Source organism: Pteronotus mesoamericanus, unplaced genomic scaffold (assembly GCF_021234165.1).
Source record: "Pteronotus mesoamericanus isolate MK-2021 breed Mesoamerican mustached bat unplaced genomic scaffold, CSHL_Meso_final contig_2, whole genome shotgun sequence".
Classification (NCBI taxonomy): domain Eukaryota; kingdom Metazoa; phylum Chordata; class Mammalia; order Chiroptera; family Mormoopidae; genus Pteronotus; species Pteronotus mesoamericanus.
Window position 1 is genome coordinate 11,246,620 of NW_026555084.1, and position 12,499 is coordinate 11,259,118.

A 12,499-nucleotide genomic window follows, 5' to 3' on the forward strand; every position below is an offset into this window, starting at 1 on the left:
CGTGGTGAGCAGTTAAATACAGATCATTAGGCAGTGCATGTTTAATTACATACCAGTGTTTCTTGAAGATTAAAAATGTCTACAATTCAATTATCCCCACAAAGCAGGACCCATTTTCTACTCATTCAGCTTGAAACAATGGAGTCACAAACTACACTGTGTTGGATTAGAACCTGTTTGATAGCACTCCATGGAGCTGATTTCAAAGCGGGAAAAATATGCCTGCTTCAGTCAAGGACAACACAGTCTACTGCTCTATCTCTTTCCACAAGCACATGGATTCCAGCGCACACCCATGACCGTTCACGGAGACCTTTTCCTCCAACACGACTCACACAGTCTCAATTTTCACAAAGCTGGCCTTTCAAGTCATGTCATGCAAAATGGCTAACCTTTCATTTAAATGATCTCAACTCTGGACTCAAGGTCTTGTCCCTACACATAAGCAGATTATCTTCAGAGATTTGGATCACTGCACATAGTTCCCCACACAATAACCTTCTGACCAATTCTAAGTGATCCTTTGCAAGGAGAAAGGGGAAAAAAAATAAAAGACAGTGTTCTAAGCTCTCAATTTAAGGTAGAAGACCCAGAAAAAACAATTTAAAATATATAAGTGGTGCTTGGAATAATTTACTTGATGACATGTACTGCAAGTATTTTCCTTCATGTTTTTGTAATGAACCTGATCATGGAAAAACAAATTTATGTCTGTTTTCTGTGTCATTATGAGCTGAGCTCATTTGGTGCAGAAAACCTACAGTTTAATTGCTTGATTTAAATTTGGCTGGTAGAATGCATACTGAAACATTACTCTTTTAATTACGTTACTTTATAACTGAAAAGCTAAATTTACAAAGGCAATAGCATTAATTATTTACTTGCCCATTAAAGCTGCATATATATTACTGAGCTAATTGGTTTCATGAGTCTGCCAAAAAATTAAAAACAAGTTTGTTCACTGATTTATTTGAGAAAGGTACACTTATTCTCAGCAGGTTACTTGTTTTTTATTGGATTAACATGAAAATATGTGTAAAAATACTTTATCTAAACAATGTTCCATATATCTTCTTCCTTCCACGGATAAAATACATTTTAAAAGGAAAAGGAAGGAACAGAAGCAACTGACATTTATTCAATGCATATTCTGTATCATACGTTACATGCATTATCTCATTTAATCCCAGAACTGAATAAAACACTAACATGCATTTATCTACTTTTTGAAGATGAAGAAACAACAATTCACAAAGATTTTTAAAATTTTGCCAAAGCCAGAAGCAAAACAATCAATCAAATCCAGGACTGGCTTTAGGAATAACCAAGACCTTTCCACATAGCTATACTATTTGAATACCTGTTGTTCACAGCAGACTGGATGCTTGTTGATGCAATGTGATTCCCTAAGGACTTTAATGTCAAAATCAAATTATTTAATGAAAAATTAATTTATAACCCTATTTGGATATTAGCATAAAAAAATAACCAGAGACCACAATCAAAGGTACAGAAGTCACAGATTACTATATATACCCCAGTGACCTAAAATCAGAATAACACAAGGAAAAAGTCCAATGAACATACTTGAGTCTTATCTGTATAGTGGAATTCAATATTCGACATTTTTCTCTTAAGACTGTGACTCAACAAGAGTACTTAAAAATTGAAGATTATAATACCTATATTACCATCCTTTTGGGCGCAGTGTGAAAATCAAATGTGAACTGAGATAAGAAAGAGCTCTCAAAAATATCAAGCATTATGCAAATCTAAGTAAGTACAATTTGAATAAGACTGTTTGGCACCTAAATATTTGCCACATAATTCATTCGTGGAGACTACAGTGTAGCTATATTCTCAGATAACTAGAAAAGCTTAAAAAATTTCTCTAAGTTTTAAGCCATTAAACTCTCCCACTTCTGTAACATTTATTCCAAAAAATATTTATTGAACATGGGGACTATTCAAATACTTAGCAATAACAGGCCAATGAATATGATGAAAACAAATAAAAATGCTGAGGTTGTAAGCTGACATTGTTTGCACTGCAGGTAACACTAACTCATATTGTTTTTTCATTCAAGAGAGAAAGAGACAGAAAAAGAGACGTAGAAATTTAGAGACAGCAGTGGATGAAATACGTGTAGAAATTGTATTAATTTAACCAAAAATTTGTGCCCTGGCTGGTGTGGCTCAGTTGGCTGGAGTGTTGTCCCATGGACAGAAAGGTCAGGTAACAGGTTTGACCTCTGGTCAGGGTACAGGGTGTGTCTGGGAGGCAACCAATCGATGTCTCTCTCACATGAAGGTTTTTCTCTCCCTCTGAGCAATAGAAATGAAAAAAATATATATAGGTCTACTCAGATTATCCTTGAATCTTTTTTATCTGTGACATTTTTATCTCACTTTCAAAAAGTCTCTAAAATAAAGGATTTCTCTATAGTCTGAGTTTCAACCAGAAACTACTATGTCTTAGAGTAAATATCCCAAAGAGAGGGGATTTAAACAAATGGTAAAAAGTACTTCTGTGTAACTTAAAAATTAAAGTGCCTTTACCAAAAAGGCACAATGGCAGACTTTCAAAAACTGTAATTTTCAAATATAAAAGCTATCGACACTTAAAGTAACTCAAAGAAGAAGTGGGATTCATCAGAGGAGAGCTCCTCCAGTTAAGGCCAAGATGTATGCCCCTACTCTGAGCATCGTTTCTGCACGAAAACCGCGATTCCCATCAGCAGACTTGCTACAGCCTTTCCTTGGCTTCTCATATTCCCTGTTACCCTCCTGACACACCCGTGAAGAGCCTACATGAAATTAGAGATTTCATGGCCCTACAGAGGCTTCATCCTGTGTGCCCTAAAGTGGTCAGCTGGAAATGACACATGCTGGGTCATAGAAAAATATCCAACTGAGTCCTCAACAGGCCAGCCAACTATCTGAATGCAACTGGACTTGCACCACTTTGTCTCTGAAAAATCAAGGCAGACTGTCATGGTGCTTTGAAAAAACACAGGTATTCAAAGAATGTCTTTAAGAAAACCTCACAATTTTTATGAGGTAGGGATCAGAGCACAGCTTAACCAGGTCCTATGATTCAGCATCTTTTACAAGGCTATAATTAACATGTTGGTCAGAGTTGGGGTCCATCTGACATTCCACTAGGGTAGGATCCACTTCCAAGGTCATGCGATTGTCGGCAGGTTCAATTCCTCACAGGCTATTGGACCTCCTTGCCATGTGCCCCTCTACATGTTTGATTTATCAAAGCCATCAAAGGACATGGTCAGCAGAGTAAGTCTGCTAGGAGACAAAAGTTAACAATTTCTTGTACTTTAATCACTGCACTGGCATCCCACCACCTCAGACATACACTATTAGCTAGAAGCAAGTCACTAAAGCCAGCTCACACTTGGGGGAAGGGGTTACATACAGGATTTGGGTACCAGGAACTGGGATCATTAGGTGTTATATTAGTGGAGGGAATGTAAACAAATATAGAAGTTCATTTTCTATATACACTTTGGCACCTCTGATCTATTCATTTACTATATCATGGCCATCCTCCCATTCTGCTATCAACAGATCTATTTTATTCTTTTGAATAGCCAAGTAGTATGTATTTACTTTATATAGTTAGTTTCCTAGGCCCTATCTTTTAAAAAGTTTCCATTTCTCCTTGGCTTTTTATACACAACCCCAAGATAATGCTACTTAAAAGAGGGAAAGTTAAAGGAACCAAAACAGAAGTTTCCGCACTTCACTTAAAGTGAATTTTGGTAACAGTAGACTGTTATACTATTTTTTTCTGTGTATAGCCGTACACAGAGCAACTAGTACAAAGAGATACACTCAAACACACTATAAAAAAAATCAAGATAAAATTCTGAAAAAAAGTTCAGCTTACCTGTAGGAAAGTAAAAAACTACAAACATAGGGAAAAAATGAAAAGCAAGTAATAAACTGATATACTTAAGCACTAATAATTTTTGAAAGTTTCTATACATTTTTCAACAGTTTTATTAAGCTATAGTTCACATACCATTAATTTTACCCCTTTAAAGTATATAATCATGACTATTAGTATATATTCAGAATTGTACAGCCATCCTAAAATCAATTTAAAAATCACCATATTCATTACCCCCAAAAGAAACTGGACCACCTGCCTCTTACTGCCCCAAATTCCCATTCTCCCAAGTCCTCGGCAACCACTCAGCTTCTCGTGTCTACAGATTACCCTAATCTGGAAATGTCATATAAATGGAATTCTACCATATATCATCCCTTGGGATTGGCTGCTTTCATTCAGCATAAAGGGAAATGACTTGACCAAGGCCACATCACCCGAGTTACAAAAATATTTAAACTCTGTATTTTCCTGCCATCATCGCACATCACACTGTGATTGCAACAGATCAGTCATTACAGGATAGTGTAGGTCACATGTGTGATGCACAGCACTCAACGAGAGTGGGCCAAATAGGTGCCAAAAAGGCAGCACAGAACCAGGGCCCCGAGCACAGCAGAAGGTGAAAGGAGGCAGAAGCCGCAAATTGCTGAAGATGACCTTAATCTCTGCTATGCTCCAGCCCCAGCACCCTTCCTGTCTAGAAAGATGATCAAATCTTTAAAACAAATCCAAGAAGAGCAAATCTATTGAACCCAATTATTGCTTTGGAAGATAAGAATATATGATGGTGAAGTGAACAGGGCTGGGAATAGACAGGCTTGTGTTCAACATGCAGTTCCTGTGAGAACCAGGTGTACCAGGTCCCTCCGGTGGGCCACCACTCGACCTCTTGCTCCCCCGCCGCCCGCTGCCCCCATCCTTATTCCAGCCACTGCTCCAACAACCAGCTTCAGCCAGCTCCACACAGGTGCAAATGGAGAGCATGTTGCCTTAGGCCCTCGACACACACCTTCTGCAAGTACCCGTCCCAGGACTTCTCTGACACCACGGTGGGAGACCCCAGTGGGACCCTGCTGGACACGGAGAAACAGACACTCTCATGAAGTCAGTCAGTGTAGGCCCACAGCCAATGAACACGTTTTCCCTTCAGCCCAAGATGGATGGCTTCAAGATGCATCTCCTAAAAAGCTCCTCGAAATAGCCTTCCTTCCGGGAAGATCAAACAACAGACGTCCAGAGGTGTCCAACTCAGTGACACATACTGATTCTCCCCTTCCCTTCTTTCCACTCCACTCCTGTTCCAGGGACCCCGTTCCCAGAGAACAGCCGCTGTCTCCGGTGCTGCTTTCAGGACAACCCAGGCCAAGAAACTAGCTGTGTGACTCCAGCAACACACTTCACCCATGCGGAAAGTGTTTTCCCCACACACAAAATGTTACAAATAACCATTTTCCCCCCACGGAGTCTTAGAAATACTGAAAGGAATACTGCATGCATGTAAAGCATTTGGCCCATTCTTGAGCCCATGGTGAATGTCGACTAAATGGCAGTTGTTTTATTCATGGTTTCTCTGTAAAGTCACTGGACATCTTGTATGGAAGTCCTGAACTTAATCACAGTGTCTCCAGCAAATACCCAGATGAGAGCTATGACACAATGTAACTATTTTCCTAACCGTCTTCCTGCTTATTACCCCAATATAGAATGCCCAAGTTCAGAATGCTCAATTCCTACAAAAATTTAAATGAAAATGAAAATACCTGGGAGGTGAGAAGGAATTGGGAAGGAGTAAGATTATTGCTCATGTAATGCCTACATTAAATCATTAAGAGCTGTAAAACTGAAAGCAACAAATGAACAAACAAGAAAAACAAAAACTCATAGACACAGACAACAGTGTAGTGGTTACCGGAGGGAAGTGGGGTTAAGGGGCAGTAAAAGGTAAGGGAGTCGAATACAAGGTGACAGACAATCTGACTGTGCGTGGTGGTGCACAATGCAGTATACAGAGGATACATCATAGGGTTGTACACTTGAAACCTATATTATCTCATTAACCACTGTGACCTCAATTTAATTTAATTTTAAAAAGTGGAGTAGTAGGGAAGAAATGCCTAGTGTCACACTTTATCACACAGGTAGCTAGCAATTTTAAGAAAATCTGGGGACTGGGTGTAGGGTTTGACATTGCTTCATGGCAACGTCTATTTCTCTGACTTCCATTTTCCCCAAATTTCTTAGAAATTGCTTTTGAAATCTCCAACTGCATTGAGAGATTTAATTTTAAACTGAAGAAAGTGGTGCAGTTTTATACTATACTTTACATAAAATTATGGTAAAGAAAGCACCCATTTGGAAGAGTGAAAATGAAGATTTATCCTCAAAAGCTCTTGGAAAGAGAAACAAAAACAGTAACAAAAATAGCAGTCAAAGGGAGAAAAAAAATTCTCCTGTTGTATATCAAGGTAGAGACCTGGAGGAAGAAAGCATACAAAAGAAACCTGTGAGTTCTGAGACAACCAAGACAAAACAGAAATCAGAGAGACCTCCTCAATTTCCCATGCAACCTAATTATCTCCCTGCTTCAGTCTGCTGACCACCAAAAAAAGCAGCACTGCCCATTCTGGAAGTTTATTCTAAAACAAGCACCAAAAGCAAAACTAAAGTCTACTGGTTTGTGATATTTTGCACCTCAAATGGACAAATCTGGAAAAGGTTCCAGGTTTTCAAACAGTGAAACAGAGCAGTTTAGGATTTTTCCGTATGGAAGCCCCAAAGCTTCTGAATTGCGCTTCAGCTTGTCATCACAGAGCAGTTTACATCTGGAGATGAGCTGCAGGTTCAAGATGACGAAAAGTCGGGCGATATAATGAACTATTCAAACTATTCTGGCCAGCACGAGATCCCACAGACTCGGGCTCTGAGATTTCCCTGTCAAACATTGTGCACTGTTCTCAACGCTATCACGCTAACACCCACCTTAATTGCCTCATACTTGAAACATTACAAAAGGCTCCTAATAAGTCTTCCCTGATTACCATTTCCTTCCACCCACCCAGGTCCATCAGGAATTCCACTGTCCTATTAGAATTGCAAAGCATCAGTAGAACTTGTTCACCTTTTTATTCAACAACCTTCAGAAAGGTTAATTCCAAGCCTTGAATCCTGGTGTTCCTGATCCCTCAGTCTGACCCCAGGACACCAGTCCACTCTAAACTCCACCATCTCCTTCTATTCAGTCTTTTGTTCCTACCATATACACGTACACTGTACTAGGTGCTTGGGCTACATAGGAGACACCCAAGTCCCTGTACTTCATGCAAGATACACTGTGGTTGCAGAAGAGAAACAATAAATAAGTAAATAATTACATAGATCAGGTAACTTCAGACAGCTAAGTCCATCATGAAAATCAGCGAGCGTGCTCACAGGTCCTCCTCCTATTGCCATCCCGGGCTTTGTTAATGCGGTCCCTTCCCTCCTATCCATCCACCCAAATCCTACTCACCCTCCAGGCCTGTGCTGAGTTTCTTCTTCCACGAGTGTCTCCCGAAACCTTGCCCTTCTCCACCCTAGTCCTTAGTAACTTCTCCTTGCTCTGAGGTTTTTGACCTTTCAAGCCATGCTATGCAGACCCTCTGAACAACTCTTTACACTGAACATGAGACTTCAAAGTAAGAAGTTACATGAAGAAAACAGTTCTGACTAAAAGCACATAAGAAACTGTCTTCCCTTGTTATGTTTCTGTATCTTATCTTGCCTAGTGATTTAGATGATGTGCTCTTCAAGGGTTGAGAACGTCTCACATTCTCTTGTATTTCTCATAGCATTACGAACTGCATCTCCCAATTCCTCAACCCAGTTACTCTGTCTAAAAATAGAAAATATAGACCATGGGCAATAATGTCATATAATGGAGATGTGATCAGATAAAAAAAAAATTTTTTTATTAAGGTAAAATTGACATACATTAGTTTCACATGTAGAACATATTCACTCAATAATTGTATGTCAATGAGATTTGTAAAAAAAGAATTCTAGCCCTTGCCAGGTGGCTCAGTTGGTTAGAGCATCATCCTGATATTTCAAGGCTATAGGTTCGATCCCTGGTCAGGACACATACAAGAATCATCCAATGAACATTTAAAGAGGAACAACAAATCGATGTCTCTCTTTCTCTCTCTCTCCCCAAACTCAATAAACAAAAATTTAAAAAAAGAAATAATTCTACAAGTTACCAAAAATTGAAAACCCCTGCATAGATATTAACCAAATATCTTTCAGCTGCAAATTTCTATAATTAAGTTATTCTATAGTTAAGTTTGGAAAAGCACCCCAACACATGTCCCCCAAATTTGTCAGACAGGCTGTGGAATGATCCAGATAAACCACTAGATATTTCTTGCTTTTGTTTTGTACTTTTCCTTTACTTTAAAATAAACTGCTCCTGCTCCCAGTTTTCTATTTCTAACCAATTATTTAACAGCAGTTCAGCTGTACACTGTTGTACAACCACATGGTGTGGCTCAGGTTTTTACTCTGATTCCTACACATTAACACTAGCTGCTGAAAATAGCTTTATTTCTGGTCAGGTGTTCGATTCATTAAGATTCATGCAATGAGTTCATTTTTAGATCTTTTCTTCCCAACCTTTAAGGCAGACACTAAAGCTGTGGGGAATCCTGTTTCTCAGAATATCATTCTATTCTATGAATTTCAAGTACATCCCTTGGCCAGCCATATCGCGTCTCTCTGATCCACAACAGCAGCTGGGCAGTGTATGGTATAATAAGGTACAGCCTCAGAGCTCCTGCAAGCTGCTAAACGTATGGAAGACAAGTGGTGATGGCTCCGCCCAGCTGCAATTAATAGGTTCAAGAACTTTCCATGAAAATAAGACCCTTTTCTCTCTTCCTTCTTCCATGTGTAGGCTGAAAATAACAAGTTCACACAATAGCACTTGAGTCTGGATGTGAGAAAATCATCTCTGTTGCTTTGCTATTCTGAAGGGAGATTTAGTTCAACCTTCTAAGGTCAGGCATAAAAAAAAATGTAAATACTAAAAGAAATAAGGAAACAAGTTTATAGGAGGCACAGGAACTAACATAACTCCCTATCTGTGTCTCTTTTTCTAGTTGTGTTTTTTTGTTTGTTTTGGTTTTGGATTTCTAACCTTAGGGTTCTCAGCTAATGGTGTTCTCTAGCCTTGAAGAATAAGAAATTACACACAGTCTATCCAGTTCGGAAAATATAGATTAACTCTTAGAAAATTTTAGCAACAAAAGGTGCAACTTTTTGCAGCAGTTCTTACATTCACATTTTATTGTTTTATTTTCTAATGACAATAAACAGAAAAATTAAAATGCATCTATAAGACTAGTGTTTTGGTTTAGGTGAGAATAAAGTTTTGAAATGAATAGATTTTAAATGAATCCTTCTGGGCAACCACACTGAAGTGGTGGCCCTTTCGAACGGTCTACTACTTCAATTAAATGCACTTTATAATAAAAAATTTTTATATGTCAGTCTTTCATTTTTAATACAACAAATGTTTTCTACCCCAGTCTTTATACTTATAACACCCAGATTATACCTATTAAGATTCAAACAGATGTTACCAGGCTACACCTGAATCCACCCTGAATTCATCATATCACCCCCAACTTCAAACAAACTTCTTGATCTTACTCCCTGTTTTCACAAACAAAGCTCTATAATTTTCCTTACCAGCACCCAATCTCTGTATATCCAGCCCTATCAGTTCAGCTCCCAACAAGTCTCTTATATAAAACTCCATTTAAAAAAACAAATTAAACATCTGAAGGACCTTCAGAAGGATCCTCTGTTCTACCACCTTACTGTGGGTCTACTGCCCTCTGGTCTCAAACACAGGAGGATGTTTTCCAAACCTCCTCTGCGACCCTGTCACCCTAAAAAGAAAACTCCAGTGAAATCTTGCTGGATTTCAATTTTTATCAAAATATATTTCTGCTAAAATATTTGACAGGCACCTCACTGCCCTGTGATTTAAAGCCACATTGTTTAAGCTTGGTATTCAAGAATTTCTAGAATCTGACCAAAATTCCCACAAACCCTCATTTTCCACTGTTATTCCTACCCGACTCTCTCTATATTATTCCAGAAGGTTCCTTAGCTAGGAATTGGATTGCTTGATGCTCCAAAAATCTAACTTTGAAGATTACTGAAACAAAAAGCCCAGACTATCATTTATCATTTCAGGATAATTATTCTGTAACAGAGTTTCTATTTTATATTGAGTTTTATACACTGACTCAGGAGCACCTGGGGCAAATATAGACCCTGAACAGTTTTGTGACATCTGTATGTATACAGGTAACTGATGCTCTGAGAACATTTCAGCATTTCTTTGGAGAGAAGAGTCAAACTGAAGTCCGTTAACAGCTAAAAAGAAGAAGGATGAATAGAAGACAAAAAGCTAGTGAAGTGGGAAACATTCATAGGTTGGTTTGAAAGGCAGGTGTGGACCTTTTATTTCTTCCTGACAATAACCACACAAACAACTTCTGTTTAGTGCATGTGAACTGCTTCCCAACACTACACTCCTAAACCTGTGAAATCAAATTACTGTTTCACAATGGAGAAATCCAGGCTTCAAGAAGGCAAATCACTTTGTCATTGCAACTTAGCAGTTAAGCTGCAGGATGTGAACCCAAAGGGTGTTACTTTCATAGCTCGTACGGTTTGAAAACATCACCCTCTCCTACCTTGCCCAGGTCACAGAAACATTGCCAACACATACATGTGAAGATGACCCAGTCCGGGCAGTGCTTGCATCTAGCAGAGTCTGCTGTTTGCTGCAGGCCTGGATTCCTAAGGCCCTTTTTCTGACACAAGTTTACAATGGCTTGCCTCAGATGCCCCAAACCTTTCTCCCACTCCCAGGTCTTTAGTTCTGAAGGGCTGCATCCTCAAACTCGGACCTCAAGTCCTGTTCTCACAGTGTAAATCTCCTTAGTAGAGGAAGAAGCTAAATAAATTTGCCTTCCCTTTCTGGTTTCTCTTTCGCTCTCTCTGCTGCTGGAAAACTACCTTAATTTAATTAACTTGTGTTCCTCTAGCCAGGGCTTGGTTTTGCTTTGTTAAGCATAGTCATTTTCAGCTGGGCCAATAATCAGTGCACTTGCCCTCAAAAAAAAGAAAATCTTGATTTTAAAAACAATAAACACACTTGTATAAATTTGGAAAACATGGAGCATCACAAAGAAAATGAAAATTTTGCAGTATATATGTACTTCTAATCTTTTTTCTATGCATAGGCAATGGATATTTATAGAATAACTTTTCTTCTGGAAAATTTCAAAAAGGTACAGAAGTAGAAAGACTAGTATAAAGAAATCTGTTCACCTATCACGCAGTACACTTAATAACTCATGGCCAACCTTATTTCATCTATATTCCTACCCACTTTCCCCTTTTTTGCAGGTTATTTTGAAGTCATTCCAGACATCATATTATTACAACTAAAAATATTCTATTATGTATTTTATAAAACGAATGTGTTTTTCATTAATCATACTCTAATTCCATTATTTCACCTATAAATTTAATAACAGTTCATTCATATTAAATATCCCTATGTAATGTTCCTATTTCCAATTTCTCATGAACTATGTTTAGGTTAATTATCTGAATCAGGATAAAATTCAGGTCCCTACACTGCTGGAGATCCATGTCTCCTACTGTTACCTCCTCAAAGTACAGTGAACGGAGCAGCACAATGGCCTCACCTGGGAACCAGTTGAAACTACACACTCATACCTTCCCCCACCCCAGCCCACTCAGAACCACTGAAGCAGAATCTGTATTATAACAAGATCCCAGGTGATTCACATGCACATTAATTAACGTCTGAGGCTCATTGCTTTTCAGTCTCTTCTAATCTGTAGTTTCCACTCTCTATCCCTTCAGCTTTTTTCTTCATAAATCTTCTTAGAAGAAACTACCCATAATTTGGCATGTATAATGCGCATTTTTTTGCCCAAATTTTTGAGGGAAAAATAAGGATGCGCAGTACACAAGGGTATAATGTTGACATACCATGGGTATAATCCTGTGTATAATGCGCAGGGAATGTGGGTGTGCATTATACACGGCAAAATACGGTTGTTTGTCTCCAGGAGTTTTGCACAGGGTGACTATTTACTAATTTTATCTCCATGGCATTGCTTAATATGCTCCTCTGTTGCCTGTATTTAATATACATGGGGATTTCTATCTGAAGGCTGGGTCATAACAGGTTCAATTTGGGGGCCAGGAATACATCCCAAGTGGTAGTGGCTCAAGAGTCACATAAAAGTTTGGTTATCCCTTTTTGGGATGTTAGCAACCTAAATAATAATTCTGCAGACTTATCATTTTATTAGGCATTATAATATGGTTGTAGTCCATCTTCCTTCCTCATGTATTGTTTTAGCGTTTCTAAAAGGAGCTTCTTTTCTATATCAACTACTAGATTTCTATGAGGTATCATTTGCATTAGCTTGCTCAAGAGGCCCTACCAACACTGGCCTCCTCATTCCCTACCAATGTGCTCTAGCAACAGGG